Genomic DNA, 14,937 nt, shown 5'->3' on the forward strand with positions numbered 1-14,937 from the left:
AGCATAGTGGGAAGTGACGTGGAGATAACATGAGCCCGGATAGCTCAGTCGGTAGAGCATTAGGCTTTTAACCTAAGGGTCCAGGGTTCAAGTCCCTGTCCGGGCGGAAATTTTAATACTTTGGTAGCGGCTCGCCTACAAGCGGTGAAAGCACTACGGAAAAAAATGCAGCTACGCCGTTCCCTGGCACTGCAGTGCTCTAAACGGCAGCAGGTGCACGTGTCGGGAGAATCTTGTGCTAGCGGCAGTCGTGGCCGAGTGGTTAAGGCGTCTGACTCGAAATCAGATTCCCTCTGGGAGCGTAGGTTCGAATCCTACCGGCTGCGTGCGATTTTGCGTACAAACGAGCAGAAAGTTTCGCGCACATGTGACATGCATGGGTGAATGCCAATGCAAACCAGTGCCACCTCTCTCAGCAAGACGAAGATTTATGTTTAAAGATACTGAATTTCGCGGCGGGCTCTGCTTCCTATGGCTATCGGTTCATCTCGCACGGAAGCTAGTAATGCAGAAATCCGTCGCAGGCCCACGAGCGCACCGCCGTCATTTCCTCGCGCAGTCGCCGTGTTCGTGAGTACGCACATGTACTTGAAAGTGTTGGACAGAGCGAGCATTCATTTCTTTTTAAGTATCGCAATTGAGTCATTTGAGTGCGGCAAATGCTGTGGTGCAGCGTGTCTTCTCGTAAGATCTCGCAGCTGCTTGGAAGTATGTCCATCGTTTAAGACGACAGAAAACTAGCGTCAGCGGTGCGTCAGTGGGAAGTCGGTGAAGTCGCCATTGGAGCCCCAAGCCAGTAATTACGACACGCAAATCACTCGCACACATTGCAGCTGTACCACCATGCTTGGCAGAGGGACAGGATAGCTGAGTCAAGCAGAGCGCTAGACCGACAACCGAAAGGTCCCGGGTTTAAGCCCCTGTCCAGGCGAAAATTAATACACTGTCGTAACGGCTACTGTGCTGGCCACGGAAGCACTATAGAAACGAGTGAGGCCATGGCGTTTTCTGCCGCCAGGTTGCTTTAAAAGGAGCAGTTTCACTTGTAGAGAGACGCTGCTGCGACGGGCAGTCGTGGCCGAGTGGTTAAGGCGTCTGACTAGAAATCAGATTCCCTCTGGGAATGTAGGTTCGAGTCCTACCGACTGCGTTTCGTTTTTGTGTCAAGACGCGAAGAGCGTCTCCAACGGAACCGTGAAATGGGCAAACACGTGGGAAACATTGCATTCGAGACGCTTGTGAATTTTCCAGTTGGCAAGTGAGTGTCGACAAAACACGAAGCTCCTCTGCTTCAACGTATGAGACGTAAAAGCTGCTGCAATTTGATTTTCATCGTGTGTCAGCTTTCTTCGATAGACAGTTACGAGCCCAGCGTGATGAGTTCGTAGAGAGCATTCAGAGGACGTTTAATTAGTAACAGCTCCATGCAATGATTGCCCAACAGTAAACGACATGAGGCAGTGTGTCCGTAGCATAGTGGGAAGTGACGTGGAGATAACATGAGCCCGGATAGCTCAGTCGGTAGAGCATTAGGCTTTTAACCTAAGGGTCCAGGGTTCAAGTCCCTGTCCGGGCGGAAATTTTAATACTTTGGTAGCGGCTCGCCTACAAGCGGTGAAAGCACTACGGAAAAAAATGCAGCTACGCCGTTCCCTGGCACTGCAGTGCTCTAAACGGCAGCAGGTGCACGTGTCGGGAGAATCTTGTGCTAGCGGCAGTCGTGGCCGAGTGGTTAAGGCGTCTGACTCGAAATCAGATTCCCTCTGGGAGCGTAGGTTCGAATCCTACCGGCTGCGTGCGATTTTGCGTACAAACGAGCAGAAAGTTTCGCGCACATGTGACATGCATGGGTGAATGCCAATGCAAACCAGTGCCACCTCTCTCAGCAAGACGAAGATTTATGTTTAAAGATACTGAATTTCGCGGCGGGCTCTGCTTCCTATGGCTATCGGTTCATCTCGCACGGAAGCTAGTAATGCAGAAATCCGTCGCAGGCCCACGAGCGCACCGCCGTCATTTCCTCGCGCAGTCGCCGTGTTCGTGAGTACGCACATGTACTTGAAAGTGTTGGACAGAGCGAGCATTCATTTCTTTTTAAGTATCGCAATTGAGTCATTTGAGTGCGGCAAATGCTGTGGTGCAGCGTGTCTTCTCGTAAGATCTCGCAGCTGCTTGGAAGTATGTCCATCGTTTAAGACGACAGAAAACTAGCGTCAGCGGTGCGTCAGTGGGAAGTCGGTGAAGTCGCCATTGGAGCCCCAAGCCAGTAATTACGACACGCAAATCACTCGCACACATTGCAGCTGTACCACCATGCTTGGCAGAGGGACAGGATAGCTGAGTCAAGCAGAGCGCTAGACCGACAACCGAAAGGTCCCGGGTTTAAGCCCCTGTCCAGGCGAAAATTAATACACTGTCGTAACGGCTACTGTGCTGGCCACGGAAGCACTACAGAAACGAGTGAGGCCATGGCGTTTTCTGCCGCCAGGTTGCTTTAAAAGGAGCAGTTTCACTTGTAGAGAGACGCTGCTGCGACGGGCAGTCGTGGCCGAGTGGTTAAGGCGTCTGACTAGAAATCAGATTCCCTCTGGGAGCGTAGGTTCGAGTCCTACCGACTGCGTTTCGTTTTTGTGTCAAGACGCGAAGAGCGTCTCCAACGGAACCGTGAAATGGGCAAACACGTGGGAAACATTGCATTCGAGACGCTTGTGAATTTTCCAGTTGGCAAGTGAGTGTCGACAAAACACGAAGCTCCTCTGCTTCAACGTATGAGACGTAAAAGCTGCTGCAATTTGATTTTCATCGTGTGTCAGCTTTCTTCGATAGACAGTTACGAGCCCAGCGTGATGAGTTCGTAGAGAGCATTCAGAGGACGTTTAATTAGTAACAGCTCCATGCAATGATTGCCCAACAGTAAACGACATGAGGCAGTGTGTCCGTAGCATAGTGGGAAGTGACGTGGAGATAACATGAGCCCGGATAGCTCAGTCGGTAGAGCATTAGGCTTTTAACCTAAGGGTCCAGGGTTCAAGTCCCTGTCCGGGCGGAAATTTTAATACTTTGGTAGCGGCTCGCCTACAAGCGGTGAAAGCACTACGGAAAAAAATGCAGCTACGCCGTTCCCTGGCACTGCAGTGCTCTAAACGGCAGCAGGTGCACGTGTCGGGAGAATCTTGTGGTAGCGGCAGTCGTGGCCGAGTGGTTAAGGCGTCTGACTCGAAATCAGATTCCCTCTGGGAGCGTAGGTTCGAATCCTACCGGCTGCGTGCGATTTTGCGTACAAACGAGCAGAAAGTTTCGCGCACATGTGACATGCATGGGTGAATGCCAATGCAAACCAGTGCCACCTCTCTCAGCAAGACGAAGATTTATGTTTAAAGATACTGAATTTCGCGGCGGGCTCTGCTTCCCATGGCTATCGGTTCATCTCGCACGGAAGCTAGTAATGCAGAAATCCGTCGCAGGCCCACGAGCGCACCGCCGTCATTTCCTCGCGCAGTCGCCGTGTTCGTGAGTACGCACATGTACTTGAAAGTGTTGGACAGAGCGAGCATTCATTTCTTTTTAAGTATCGCAATTGAGTCATTTGAGTGCGGCAAAAGCAGTGGTGCAGCGTGTCTTCTCGTAAGATCTCGCAGCTGCTTGGAAGTATGTCCATCGTTTAAGACGACAGAAAACTAGCGTCAGCGGTGCGTCAGTGGGAAGTCGGTGAAGACGCCATTGGAGCCCCAAGCCAGTAATTACGACACGCAAATCACTCGCACACATTGCAGCTGTACCACCATGCTTGGCAGAGGGACAGGATAGCTGAGTCAAGCAGAGCGCTAGACCGACAACCGAAAGGTCCCGGGTTTAAGCCCCTGTCCAGGCGAAAATTAATACACTGTCGTAACGGCTACTGTGCTGGCCACGGAAGCACTATAGAAACGAGTGAGGCCATGGCGTTTTCTGCCGCCAGGTTGCTTTAAAAGGAGCAGTTTCACTTGTAGAGAGACGCTGCTGCGACGGGCAGTCGTGGCCGAGTGGTTAAGGCGTCTGACTAGAAATCAGATTCCCTCTGGGAGTGTAGGTTCGAGTCCTACCGACTGCGTTTCGTTTTTGTGTCAAGACGCGAAGAGCGTCTCCAACGGAACCGTGAAATGGGCAAACACGTGGGAAACATTGCATTCGAGACGCTTGTGAATTTTCCAGTTGGCAAGTGAGTGTCGACAAAACACGAAGCTCCTCTGCTTCAACGTATGAGACGTAAAAGCTGCTGCAATTTGATTTTCATCGTGTGTCAGCTTTCTTCGATAGACAGTTACGAGCCCAGCGTGATGAGTTCGTAGAGAGCATTCAGAGGACGTTTAATTAGTAACAGCTCCATGCAATGATTGCCCAACAGTAAACGACATGAGGCAGTGTGTCCGTAGCATAGTGGGAAGTGACGTGGAGATAACATGAGCCCGGATAGCTCAGTCGGTAGAGCATTAGGCTTTTAACCTAAGGGTCCAGGGTTCAAGTCCCTGTCCGGGCGGAAATTTTAATACTTTGGTAGCGGCTCGCCTACAAGCGGTGAAAGCACTACGGAAAAAAATGCAGCTACGCCGTTCCCTGGCACTGCAGTGCTCTAAACGGCAGCAGGTGCACGTGTCGGGAGAATCTTGTGCTAGCGGCAGTCGTGGCCGAGTGGTTAAAGCGTCTGTCTCGAAATCAGATTCCCTCTGGGAGCGTTGGTTCGAATCCTACCAGCTGCGTGCGATTTTGCGTACAAACGAGCAGAAAGTTTCGCGCACATGTGACATGCATGGGTGAATGCCAATGCAAACCAGTGCCACCTCTCTCAGCAAGACGAAGATTTATGTTTAAAGATACTAAATTTCGCGGCGGGCTCTGCTTCCTATGGCTATCGGTTCATCTCGCACCGAAGCTAGTAATGCAGAAATCCGTCGCAGGCCCACGAGCGCACCGCCGTCATTTCCTCGCGCAGTCGCCGTGTTCGTGAGTACGCACATGTACTTGAAAGTGTTGGACAGAGCGAGCATTCATTTCTTTTTAAGTATCGCAATTGAGTCATTTGAGTGCGGCAAAAGCAGTGGTGCAGCGTGTCTTCTCGTAAGATCTCGCAGCTGCTTGGAAGTATGTCCATCGTTTAAGACGACAGAAAACTAGCGTCAGCGGTGCGTCAGTGGGAAGTCGGTGAAGTCGCCATTGGAGCCCCAAGCCAGTAATTACGACACGCAAATCACTCGCACACATTGCAGCTGTACCACCATGCTTGGCAGAGGGACAGGATAGCTGAGTCAAGCAGAGCGCTAGACCGACAACCGAAAGGTCCCGTGTTTAAGCCCCTGTCCAGGCGAAAATTAATACACTGTCGTAACGGCTACTGTGCTGGCCACGGAAGCACTACAGAAACGAGTGAGGCCATGGCGTTTTCTGCCGCCAGGTTCCTTTAAAAGGAGCAGTTTCACTTGTAGAGAGACACTGCTGCGACGGGCAGTCTTGGCCGAGTGGTTAAGGCGTCTGACTAGAAATCAGATTCCCTCTGGGAGCGTAGGTTCGAGTCCTACCGACTGCGTTTCGTTTTTGTGTCAAGACGCGAAGAGCGTCTCCAACGGAACCGTGAAATGGGCAAACACGTGGGAAACATTGCATTCGAGACGCTTGTGAATTTTCCAGTTGGCAAGTGAGTGTCGACAAAACACGAAGCTCCTCTGCTTCAACGTATGAGACGTAAAAGCTGCTGCAATTTGATTTTCATCGTGTGTCAGCTTTCTTCGATAGACAGTTACGAGCCCAGCGTGATGAGTTCGTAGAGAGCATTCAGAGGACGTTTAATTAGTAACAGCTCCATGCAACGATTGCCCAACAGTAAACGACATGAGGCAGTGTGTCCGTAGCATAGTGGGAAGTGACGTGGAGATAACATGAGCCCGGATAGCTCAGTCGGTAGAGCATTAGGCTTTTAACCTAAGGGTCCAGGGTTCAAGTCCCTGTCCGGGCGGAAATTTTAATACTTTGGTAGCGGCTCGCCTACAAGCGGTGAAAGCACTACGGAAAAAAAATGCAGCTACGCCGTTCCCTGGCACTGCAGTGCTCTAAACGGCAGCAGGTGCACGTGTCGGGAGAATCTTGTGCTAGCGGCAGTCGTGGCCGAGTGGTTAAGGCGTCTGACTCGAAATCAGATTCCCTCTGGGAGCGTAGGTTCGAATCCTACCGGCTGCGTGCGATTTTGCGTACAAACGAGCAGAAAGTTTCGCGCACATGTGACATGCATGGGTGAATGCCAATGCAAACCAGTGCCACCTCTCTCAGCAAGACGAAGATTTATGTTTGAAGATACTAAATTTCGCGGCGGGCTCTGCTTCCTATGGCTATCGGTTCATCTCGCACGGAAGCTAGTAATGCAGAAATCCGTCGCAGGCCCACGAGCGCACCGCCGTCATTTCCTCGCGCAGTCGCCGTGTTCGTGAGTACGCACATGTACTTGAAAGTGTTGGACAGAGCGAGCATTCATTTCTTTTTAAGTATCGCAATTGAGTCATTTGAGTGCGGCAAAAGCAGTGGTGCAGCGTGTCTTCTCGTAAGATCTCGCAGCTGCTTGGAAGTATGTCCATCGTTTAAGACGACAGAAAACTAGCGTCAGCGGTGCGTCAGTGGGAAGTCGGTGAAGTCGCCATTGGAGCCCCAAGCCAGTAATTACGACACGCAAATCACTCGCACACATTGCAGCTGTACCACCATGCTTGGCAGAGGGACAGGATAGCTGAGTCAAGCAGAGCGCTAGACCGACAACCGAAAGGTCCCGGGTTTAAGCCCCTGTCCAGGCGAAAATTAATACACTGTCGTAACGGCTACTGTGCTGGCCACGGAAGCACTACAGAAACGAGTGAGGCCATGGCGTTTTCTGCCGCCAGGTTGCTTTAAAAGGAGCAGTTTCACTTGTAGAGAGACGCTGCTGCGACGGGCAGTCGTGGCCGAGTGGTTAAGGCGTCTGACTAGAAATCAGATTCCCTCTGGGAGCGTAGGTTCGAGTCCTACCGACTGCGTTTCGTTTTTGTGTCAAGACGCGAAGAGCGTCTCCAACGGAACCGTGAAATGGGCAAACACGTGGGAAACATTGCATTCGAGACGCTTGTGAATTTTCCAGTTGGCAAGTGAGTGTCGACAAAACACGAAGCTCCTCTGCTTCAACGTATGAGACGTAAAAGCTGCTGCAATTTGATTTTCATCGTGTGTCAGCTTTCTTCGATAGACAGTTACGAGCCCAGCGTGATGAGTTCGTAGAGAGCATTCAGAGGACGTTTAATTAGTAACAGCTCCATGCAATGATTGCCCAACAGTAAACGACATGAGGCAGTGTGTCCGTAGCATAGTGGGAAGTGACGTGGAGATAACATGAGCCCGGATAGCTCAGTCGGTAGAGCATTAGGCTTTTAACCTAAGGGTCCAGGGTTCAAGTCCCTGTCCGGGCGGAAATTTTAATACTTTGGTAGCGGCTCGCCTACAAGCGGTGAAAGCACTACGGAAAAAAAATGCAGCTACGCCGTTCCCTGGCACTGCAGTGCTCTAAACGGCAGCAGGTGCACGTGTCGGGAGAATCTTGTGCTAGCGGCAGTCGTGGCCGAGTGGTTAAGGCCTCTGACTCGAAATCAGATTCCCTCTGGGAGCGTAGGTTCGAATCCTACCGGCTGCGTGCGATTTTGCGTACAAACGAGCAGAAAGTTTCGCGCACATGTGACATGCATGGGTGAATGCCAATGCAAACCAGTGCCACCTCTCTCAGCAAGACGAAGATTTATGTTTGAAGATACTAAATTTCGCGGCGGGCTCTGCTTCCTATGGCTATCGGTTCATCTCGCACGGAAGCTAGTAATGCAGAAATCCGTCGCAGGCCCACGAGCGCACCGCCGTCATTTCCTCGCGCAGTCGCCGTGTTCGTGAGTACGCACATGTACTTGAAAGTGTTGGACAGAGCGAGCATTCATTTCTTTTTAAGTATCGCAATTGAGTCATTTGAGTGCGGCAAAAGCAGTGGTGCAGCGTGTCTTCTCGTAAGATCTCGCAGCTGCTTGGAAGTATGTCCATCGTTTAAGACGACAGAAAACTAGCGTCAGCGGTGCGTCAGTGGGAAGTCGGTGAAGTCGCCATTGGAGCCCCAAGCCAGTAATTACGACACGCAAATCACTCGCACACATTGCAGCTGTACCACCATGCTTGGCAGAGGGACAGGATAGCTGAGTCAAGCAGAGCGCTAGACCGACAACCGAAAGGTCCCGGGTTTAAGCCCCTGTCCAGGCGAAAATTAATACACTGTCGTAACGGCTACTGTGCTGGCCACGGAAGCACTACAGAAACGAGTGAGGCCATGGCGTTTTCTGCCGCCAGGTTGCTTTAAAAGGAGCAGTTTCACTTGTAGAGAGACGCTGCTGCGACGGGCAGTCGTGGCCGAGTGGTTAAGGCGTCTGACTAGAAATCAGATTCCCTCTGGGAGCGTAGGTTCGAGTCCTACCGACTGCGTTTCGTTTTTGTGTCAAGACGCGAAGAGCGTCTCCAACGGAACCGTGAAATGGGCAAACACGTGGGAAACATTGCATTCGAGACGCTTGTGAATTTTCCAGTTGGCAAGTGAGTGTCGACAAAACACGAAGCTCCTCTGCTTCAACGTATGAGACGTAAAAGCTGCTGCAATTTGATTTTCATCGTGTGTCAGCTTTCTTCGATAGACAGTTACGAGCCCAGCGTGATGAGTTCGTAGAGAGCATTCAGAGGACGTTTAATTAGTAACAGCTCCATGCAATGATTGCCCAACAGTAAACGACATGAGGCAGTGTGTCCGTAGCATAGTGGGAAGTGACGTGGAGATAACATGAGCCCGGATAGCTCAGTCGGTAGAGCATTAGGCTTTTAACCTAAGGGTCCAGGGTTCAAGTCCCTGTCCGGGCGGAAATTTTAATACTTTGGTAGCGGCTCGCCTACAAGCGGTGAAAGCACTACGGAAAAAAATGCAGCTGCGCCGTTCCCTGGCACTGCAGTGCTCTAAACGGCAGCAGGTGCACGTGTCGGGAGAATCTTGTGCTAGCGGCAGTCGTGGCCGAGTGGTTAAGGCGTCTGACTCGAAATCAGATTCCCTCTGGGAGCGTAGGTTCGAATCCTACCGGCTGCGTGCGATTTTGCGTACAAACGAGCAGAAAGTTTCGCGCACATGTGACATGCATGGGTGAATGCCAATGCAAACCAGTGCCACCTCTCTCAGCAAGACGAAGATTTATGTTTAAAGATACTGAATTTCGCGGCGGGCTCTGCTTCCTATGGCTATCGGTTCATCTCGCACGGAAGCTAGTAATGCAGAAATCCGTCGCAGGCCCACGAGCGCACCGCCGTCATTTCCTCGCGCAGTCGCCGTGTTCGTGAGTACGCACATGTACTTGAAAGTGTTGGACAGAGCGAGCATTCATTTCTTTTTAAGTATCGCAATTGAGTCATTTGAGTGCGGCAAAAGCAGTGGTGCAGCGTGTCTTCTCGTAAGATCTCGCAGCTGCTTGGAAGTATGTCCATCGTTTAAGACGACAGAAAACTAGCGTCAGCGGTGCGTCAGTGGGAAGTCGGTGAAGTCGCCATTGGAGCCCCAAGCCAGTAATTACGACACGCAAATCACTCGCACACATTGCAGCTGTACCACCATGCTTGGCAGAGGGACAGGATAGCTGAGTCAAGCAGAGCGCTAGACTGACAACCGAAAGGTCCCGGGTTTAAGCCCCTGTCCAGGCGAAAATTAATACACTGTCGTAACGGCTACTGTGCTGGCCACGGAAGCACTACAGAAACGAGTGAGGCCATGGCGTTTTCTGCCGCCAGGTTGCTTTAAAAGGAGCAGTTTCACTTGTAGAGAGACGCTGCTGCGACGGGCAGTCGTGGCCGAGTGGTTAAGGCGTCTGACTAGAAATCAGATTCCCTCTGGGAGCGTAGGTTCGAGTCCTACCGACTGCGTTTCGTTTTTGTGTCAAGACGCGAAGAGCGTCTCCAACGGAACCGTGAAATGGGCAAACACGTGGGAAACATTGCATTCGAGACGCTTGTGAATTTTCCAGTTGGCAAGTGAGTGTCGACAAAACACGAAGCTCCTCTGCTTCAACGTATGAGACGTAAAAGCTGCTGCAATTTGATTTTCATCGTGTGTCAGCTTTCTTCGATAGACAGTTACGAGCCCAGCGTGATGAGTTCGTAGAGAGCATTCAGAGGACGTTTAATTAGTAACAGCTCCATGCAATGATTGCCCAACAGTAAACGACATGAGGCAGTGTGTCCGTAGCATAGTGGGAAGTGACGTGGAGATAACATGAGCCCGGATAGCTCAGTCGGTAGAGCATTAGGCTTTTAACCTAAGGGTCCAGGGTTCAAGTCCCTGTCCGGGCGGAAATTTTAATACTTTGGTAGCGGCTCGCCTACAAGCGGTGAAAGCACTACGGAAAAAAATGCAGCTACGCCGTTCCCTGGCACTGCAGTGCTCTAAACGGCAGCAGGTGCACGTGTCGGGAGAATCTTGTGCTAGCGGCAGTCGTGGCCGAGTGGTTAAGGCGTCTGACTCGAAATCAGATTCCCTCTGGGAGCGTAGGTTCGAATCCTACCGGCTGCGTGCGATTTTGCGTACAAACGAGCAGAAAGTTTCGCGCACATGTGACATGCATGGGTGAATGCCAATGCAAACCAGTGCCACCTCTCTCAGCAAGACGAAGATTTATGTTTAAAGATACTGAATTTCGCGGCGGGCTCTGCTTCCTATGGCTATCGGTTCATCTCGCACGGAAGCTAGTAATGCAGAAATCCGTCGCAGGCCCACGAGCGCACCGCCGTCATTTCCTCGCGCAGTCGCCGTGTTCGTGAGTACGCACATGTACTTGAAAGTGATGGACAGAGCGAGCATTCATTTCTTTTTAAGTATCGCAATTGAGTCATTTGAGTGCGGCAAAAGCAGTGGTGCAGCGTGTCTTCTCGTAAGATCTCGCAGCTGCTTGGAAGTATGTCCATCGTTTAAGACGACAGAAAACTAGCGTCAGCGGTGCGTCAGTGGGAAGTCGGTGAAGTCGCCATTGGAGCCCCAAGCCAGTAATTACGACACGCAAATCACTCGCACACATTGCAGCTGTACCACCATGCTTGGCAGAGGGACAGGATAGCTGAGTCAAGCAGAGCGCTAGACCGACAACCGAAAGGTCCCGGGTTTAAGCCCCTGTCCAGGCGAAAATTAATACACTGTCGTAACGGCTACTGTGCTGGCCACGGAAGCACTACAGAAACGAGTGAGGCCATGGCGTTTTCTGCCGCCAGGTTGCTTTAAAAGGAGCAGTTTCACTTGTAGAGAGACGCTGCTGCGACGGGCAGTCGTGGCCGAGTGGTTAAGGCGTCTGACTAGAAATCAGATTCCCTCTGGGAGCGTAGGTTCGAGTCCTACCGACTGCGTTTCGTTTTTGTGTCAAGACGCGAAGAGCGTCTCCAACGGAACCGTGAAATGGGCAAACACGTGGGAAACATTGCATTCGAGACGCTTGTGAATTTTCCAGTTGGCAAGTGAGTGTCGACAAAACACGAAGCTCCTCTGCTTCAACGTATGAGACGTAAAAGCTGCTGCAATTTGATTTTCATCGTGTGTCAGCTTTCTTCGATAGACAGTTACGAGCCCAGCGTGATGAGTTCGTAGAGAGCATTCAGAGGACGTTTAATTAGTAACAGCTCCATGCAATGATTGCCCAACAGTAAACGACATGAGGCAGTGTGTCCGTAGCATAGTGGGAAGTGACGTGGAGATAACATGAGCCCGGATAGCTCAGTCGGTAGAGCATTAGGCTTTTAACCTAAGGGTCCAGGGTTCAAGTCCCTGTCCGGGCGGAAATTTTAATACTTTGGTAGCGGCTCGCCTACAAGCGGTGAAAGCACTACGGAAAAAAAATGCAGCTACGCCGTTCCCTGGCACTGCAGTGCTCTAAACGGCAGCAGGTGCACGTGTCGGGAGAATCTTGTGCTAGCGGCAGTCGTGGCCGAGTGGTTAAGGCCTCTGACTCGAAATCAGATTCCCTCTGGGAGCGTAGGTTCGAATCCTACCGGCTGCGTGCGATTTTGCGTACAAACGAGCAGAAAGTTTCGCGCACATGTGACATGCATGGGTGAATGCCAATGCAAACCAGTGCCACCTCTCTCAGCAAGACGAAGATTTATGTTTGAAGATACTAAATTTCGCGGCGGGCTCTGCTTCCTATGGCTATCGGTTCATCTCGCACGGAAGCTAGTAATGCAGAAATCCGTCGCAGGCCCACGAGCGCACCGCCGTCATTTCCTCGCGCAGTCGCCGTGTTCGTGAGTACGCACATGTACTTGAAAGTGTTGGACAGAGCGAGCATTCATTTCTTTTTAAGTATCGCAATTGAGTCATTTGAGTGCGGCAAAAGCAGTGGTGCAGCATGTCTTCTCGTAAGATCTCGCAGCTGCTTGGAAGTATGTCCATCGTTTAAGACGACAGAAAACTAGCGTCAGCGGTGCGTCAGTGGGAAGTCGGTGAAGTCGCCATTGGAGCCCCAAGCCAGTAATTACGACACGCAAATCACTCGCACACATTGCAGCTGTACCACCATGCTTGGCAGAGGGACAGGATAGCTGAGTCAAGCAGAGCGCTAGACCGACAACCGAAAGGTCCCGGGTTTAAGCCCCTGTCCAGGCGAAAATTAATACACTGTCGTAACGGCTACTGTGCTGGCCACGGAAGCACTACAGAAACGAGTGAGGCCATGGCGTTTTCTGCCGCCAGGTTGCTTTAAAAGGAGCAGTTTCACTTGTAGAGAGACGCTGCTGCGACGGGCAGTCGTGGCCGAGTGGTTAAGGCGTCTGACTAGAAATCAGATTCCCTCTGGGAGCGTAGGTTCGAGTCCTACCGACTGCGTTTCGTTTTTGTGTCAAGACGCGAAGAGCGTCTCCAACGGAACCGTGAAATGGGCAAACACGTGGGAAACATTGCATTCGAGACGCTTGTGAATTTTCCAGTTGGCAAGTGAGTGTCGACAAAACACGAAGCTCCTCTGCTTCAACGTATGAGACGTAAAAGCTGCTGCAATTTGATTTTCATCGTGTGTCAGCTTTCTTCGATAGACAGTTACGAGCCCAGCGTGATGAGTTCGTAGAGAGCATTCAGAGGACGTTTAATTAGTAACAGCTCCATGCAATGATTGCCCAACAGTAAACGACATGAGGCAGTGTGTCCGTAGCATAGTGGGAAGTGACGTGGAGATAACATGAGCCCGGATAGCTCAGTCGGTAGAGCATTAGGCTTTTAACCTAAGGGTCCAGGGTTCAAGTCCCTGTCCGGGCGGAAATTTTAATACTTTGGTAGCGGCTCGCCTACAAGCGGTGAAAGCACTACGGAAAAAAATGCAGCTGCGCCGTTCCCTGGCACTGCAGTGCTCTAAACGGCAGCAGGTGCACGTGTCGGGAGAATCTTGTGCTAGCGGCAGTCGTGGCCGAGTGGTTAAGGCGTCTGACTCGAAATCAGATTCCCTCTGGGAGCGTAGGTTCGAATCCTACCGGCTGCGTGCGATTTTGCGTACAAACGAGCAGAAAGTTTCGCGCACATGTGACATGCATGGGTGAATGCCAATGCAAACCAGTGCCACCTCTCTCAGCAAGACGAAGATTTATGTTTAAAGATACTGAATTTCGCGGCGGGCTCTGCTTCCTATGGCTATCGGTTCATCTCGCACGGAAGCTAGTAATGCAGAAATCCGTCGCAGGCCCACGAGCGCACCGCCGTCATTTCCTCGCGCAGTCGCCGTGTTCGTGAGTACGCACATGTACTTGAAAGTGTTGGACAGAGCGAGCATTCATTTCTTTTTAAGTATCGCAATTGAGTCATTTGAGTGCGGCAAAAGCAGTGGTGCAGCGTGTCTTCTCGTAAGATCTCGCAGCTGCTTGGAAGTATGTCCATCGTTTAAGACGACAGAAAACTAGCGTCAGCGGTGCGTCAGTGGGAAGTCGGTGAAGTCGCCATTGGAGCCCCAAGCCAGTAATTACGACACGCAAATCACTCGCACACATTGCAGCTGTACCACCATGCTTGGCAGAGGGACAGGATAGCTGAGTCAAGCAGAGCGCTAGACTGACAACCGAAAGGTCCCGGGTTTAAGCCCCTGTCCAGGCGAAAATTAATACACTGTCGTAACGGCTACTGTGCTGGCCACGGAAGCACTACAGAAACGAGTGAGGCCATGGCGTTTTCTGCCGCCAGGTTGCTTTAAAAGGAGCAGTTTCACTTGTAGAGAGACGCTGCTGCGACGGGCAGTCGTGGCCGAGTGGTTAAGGCGTCTGACTAGAAATCAGATTCCCTCTGGGAGCGTAGGTTCGAGTCCTACCGACTGCGTTTCGTTTTTGTGTCAAGACGCGAAGAGCGTCTCCAACGGAACCGTGAAATGGGCAAACACGTGGGAAACATTGCATTCGAGACGCTTGTGAATTTTCCAGTTGGCAAGTGAGTGTCGACAAAACACGAAGCTCCTCTGCTTCAACGTATGAGACGTAAAAGCTGCTGCAATTTGATTTTCATCGTGTGTCAGCTTTCTTCGATAGACAGTTACGAGCCCAGCGTGATGAGTTCGTAGAGAGCATTCAGAGGACGTTTAATTAGTAACAGCTCCATGCAATGATTGCCCAACAGTAAACGACATGAGGCAGTGTGTCCGTAGCATAGTGGGAAGTGACGTGGAGATAACATGAGCCCGGATAGCTCAGTCGGTAGAGCATTAGGCTTTTAACCTAAGGGTCCAGGGTTCAAGTCCCTGTCCGGGCGGAAATTTTAATACTTTGGTAGCGGCTCGCCTACAAGCGGTGAAAGCACTACGGAAAAAAATGCAGCTACGCCGTTCCCTGGCACTGCAGTGCTCTAAACGGCAGCAGGTGCACGTGTCGGGAGAATCT

General features: G+C 51.4%; 31 non-coding genes across 31 annotated transcripts; all 31 read left to right on the forward strand.

The window, feature by feature from the left end:
* Positions 1-33: 33 nt before the first annotated feature.
* Positions 34-106, forward strand: Trnak-uuu (transfer RNA lysine (anticodon UUU)). Its single transcript has one exon. It is a non-coding gene; the product is annotated as a tRNA-Lys (tRNA).
* Positions 107-244: 138 nt separating this feature from the next.
* On the forward strand, positions 245-326 carry Trnas-cga (transfer RNA serine (anticodon CGA)). Its single transcript has one exon. It is a non-coding gene; the product is annotated as a tRNA-Ser (tRNA).
* A 742-nt stretch (positions 327-1,068) lies between these two features.
* On the forward strand, positions 1,069-1,150 carry Trnas-aga (transfer RNA serine (anticodon AGA)). Its single transcript has one exon. It is a non-coding gene; the product is annotated as a tRNA-Ser (tRNA).
* A 353-nt stretch (positions 1,151-1,503) lies between these two features.
* On the forward strand, positions 1,504-1,576 carry Trnak-uuu (transfer RNA lysine (anticodon UUU)). Its single transcript has one exon. It is a non-coding gene; the product is annotated as a tRNA-Lys (tRNA).
* A 138-nt stretch (positions 1,577-1,714) lies between these two features.
* On the forward strand, positions 1,715-1,796 carry Trnas-cga (transfer RNA serine (anticodon CGA)). Its single transcript has one exon. It is a non-coding gene; the product is annotated as a tRNA-Ser (tRNA).
* A 742-nt stretch (positions 1,797-2,538) lies between these two features.
* Positions 2,539-2,620, forward strand: Trnas-aga (transfer RNA serine (anticodon AGA)). The gene has a single exon. It is a non-coding gene; the product is annotated as a tRNA-Ser (tRNA).
* A 353-nt stretch (positions 2,621-2,973) lies between these two features.
* On the forward strand, positions 2,974-3,046 carry Trnak-uuu (transfer RNA lysine (anticodon UUU)). The gene has a single exon. It is a non-coding gene; the product is annotated as a tRNA-Lys (tRNA).
* A 138-nt stretch (positions 3,047-3,184) lies between these two features.
* Trnas-cga (transfer RNA serine (anticodon CGA)) lies at positions 3,185-3,266 on the forward strand. The gene has a single exon. It is a non-coding gene; the product is annotated as a tRNA-Ser (tRNA).
* Positions 3,267-4,008: 742 nt separating this feature from the next.
* Positions 4,009-4,090, forward strand: Trnas-aga (transfer RNA serine (anticodon AGA)). Its single transcript has one exon. It is a non-coding gene; the product is annotated as a tRNA-Ser (tRNA).
* Positions 4,091-4,443: 353 nt separating this feature from the next.
* Positions 4,444-4,516, forward strand: Trnak-uuu (transfer RNA lysine (anticodon UUU)). The gene has a single exon. It is a non-coding gene; the product is annotated as a tRNA-Lys (tRNA).
* A 138-nt stretch (positions 4,517-4,654) lies between these two features.
* Trnas-cga (transfer RNA serine (anticodon CGA)) lies at positions 4,655-4,736 on the forward strand. The gene has a single exon. It is a non-coding gene; the product is annotated as a tRNA-Ser (tRNA).
* Positions 4,737-5,478: 742 nt separating this feature from the next.
* Positions 5,479-5,560, forward strand: Trnas-aga (transfer RNA serine (anticodon AGA)). Its single transcript has one exon. It is a non-coding gene; the product is annotated as a tRNA-Ser (tRNA).
* Positions 5,561-5,913: 353 nt separating this feature from the next.
* Trnak-uuu (transfer RNA lysine (anticodon UUU)) lies at positions 5,914-5,986 on the forward strand. Its single transcript has one exon. It is a non-coding gene; the product is annotated as a tRNA-Lys (tRNA).
* Positions 5,987-6,125: 139 nt separating this feature from the next.
* Positions 6,126-6,207, forward strand: Trnas-cga (transfer RNA serine (anticodon CGA)). Its single transcript has one exon. It is a non-coding gene; the product is annotated as a tRNA-Ser (tRNA).
* Positions 6,208-6,949: 742 nt separating this feature from the next.
* Trnas-aga (transfer RNA serine (anticodon AGA)) lies at positions 6,950-7,031 on the forward strand. Its single transcript has one exon. It is a non-coding gene; the product is annotated as a tRNA-Ser (tRNA).
* Positions 7,032-7,384: 353 nt separating this feature from the next.
* On the forward strand, positions 7,385-7,457 carry Trnak-uuu (transfer RNA lysine (anticodon UUU)). Its single transcript has one exon. It is a non-coding gene; the product is annotated as a tRNA-Lys (tRNA).
* A 139-nt stretch (positions 7,458-7,596) lies between these two features.
* Positions 7,597-7,678, forward strand: Trnas-cga (transfer RNA serine (anticodon CGA)). The gene has a single exon. It is a non-coding gene; the product is annotated as a tRNA-Ser (tRNA).
* Positions 7,679-8,420: 742 nt separating this feature from the next.
* On the forward strand, positions 8,421-8,502 carry Trnas-aga (transfer RNA serine (anticodon AGA)). Its single transcript has one exon. It is a non-coding gene; the product is annotated as a tRNA-Ser (tRNA).
* A 353-nt stretch (positions 8,503-8,855) lies between these two features.
* Trnak-uuu (transfer RNA lysine (anticodon UUU)) lies at positions 8,856-8,928 on the forward strand. The gene has a single exon. It is a non-coding gene; the product is annotated as a tRNA-Lys (tRNA).
* A 138-nt stretch (positions 8,929-9,066) lies between these two features.
* Trnas-cga (transfer RNA serine (anticodon CGA)) lies at positions 9,067-9,148 on the forward strand. Its single transcript has one exon. It is a non-coding gene; the product is annotated as a tRNA-Ser (tRNA).
* A 742-nt stretch (positions 9,149-9,890) lies between these two features.
* On the forward strand, positions 9,891-9,972 carry Trnas-aga (transfer RNA serine (anticodon AGA)). The gene has a single exon. It is a non-coding gene; the product is annotated as a tRNA-Ser (tRNA).
* A 353-nt stretch (positions 9,973-10,325) lies between these two features.
* Trnak-uuu (transfer RNA lysine (anticodon UUU)) lies at positions 10,326-10,398 on the forward strand. The gene has a single exon. It is a non-coding gene; the product is annotated as a tRNA-Lys (tRNA).
* A 138-nt stretch (positions 10,399-10,536) lies between these two features.
* On the forward strand, positions 10,537-10,618 carry Trnas-cga (transfer RNA serine (anticodon CGA)). Its single transcript has one exon. It is a non-coding gene; the product is annotated as a tRNA-Ser (tRNA).
* Positions 10,619-11,360: 742 nt separating this feature from the next.
* On the forward strand, positions 11,361-11,442 carry Trnas-aga (transfer RNA serine (anticodon AGA)). The gene has a single exon. It is a non-coding gene; the product is annotated as a tRNA-Ser (tRNA).
* Positions 11,443-11,795: 353 nt separating this feature from the next.
* Positions 11,796-11,868, forward strand: Trnak-uuu (transfer RNA lysine (anticodon UUU)). The gene has a single exon. It is a non-coding gene; the product is annotated as a tRNA-Lys (tRNA).
* Positions 11,869-12,007: 139 nt separating this feature from the next.
* Positions 12,008-12,089, forward strand: Trnas-cga (transfer RNA serine (anticodon CGA)). Its single transcript has one exon. It is a non-coding gene; the product is annotated as a tRNA-Ser (tRNA).
* A 742-nt stretch (positions 12,090-12,831) lies between these two features.
* On the forward strand, positions 12,832-12,913 carry Trnas-aga (transfer RNA serine (anticodon AGA)). Its single transcript has one exon. It is a non-coding gene; the product is annotated as a tRNA-Ser (tRNA).
* Positions 12,914-13,266: 353 nt separating this feature from the next.
* On the forward strand, positions 13,267-13,339 carry Trnak-uuu (transfer RNA lysine (anticodon UUU)). The gene has a single exon. It is a non-coding gene; the product is annotated as a tRNA-Lys (tRNA).
* A 138-nt stretch (positions 13,340-13,477) lies between these two features.
* Trnas-cga (transfer RNA serine (anticodon CGA)) lies at positions 13,478-13,559 on the forward strand. Its single transcript has one exon. It is a non-coding gene; the product is annotated as a tRNA-Ser (tRNA).
* A 742-nt stretch (positions 13,560-14,301) lies between these two features.
* On the forward strand, positions 14,302-14,383 carry Trnas-aga (transfer RNA serine (anticodon AGA)). Its single transcript has one exon. It is a non-coding gene; the product is annotated as a tRNA-Ser (tRNA).
* Positions 14,384-14,736: 353 nt separating this feature from the next.
* Trnak-uuu (transfer RNA lysine (anticodon UUU)) lies at positions 14,737-14,809 on the forward strand. Its single transcript has one exon. It is a non-coding gene; the product is annotated as a tRNA-Lys (tRNA).
* The last annotated feature ends 128 nt before the right edge of the window (positions 14,810-14,937 follow it).

The sequence above is a fragment of the Schistocerca gregaria genome, chromosome 3 (genome assembly GCF_023897955.1).
Source record: "Schistocerca gregaria isolate iqSchGreg1 chromosome 3, iqSchGreg1.2, whole genome shotgun sequence".
NCBI lineage: Eukaryota > Metazoa > Arthropoda > Insecta > Orthoptera > Acrididae > Schistocerca > Schistocerca gregaria.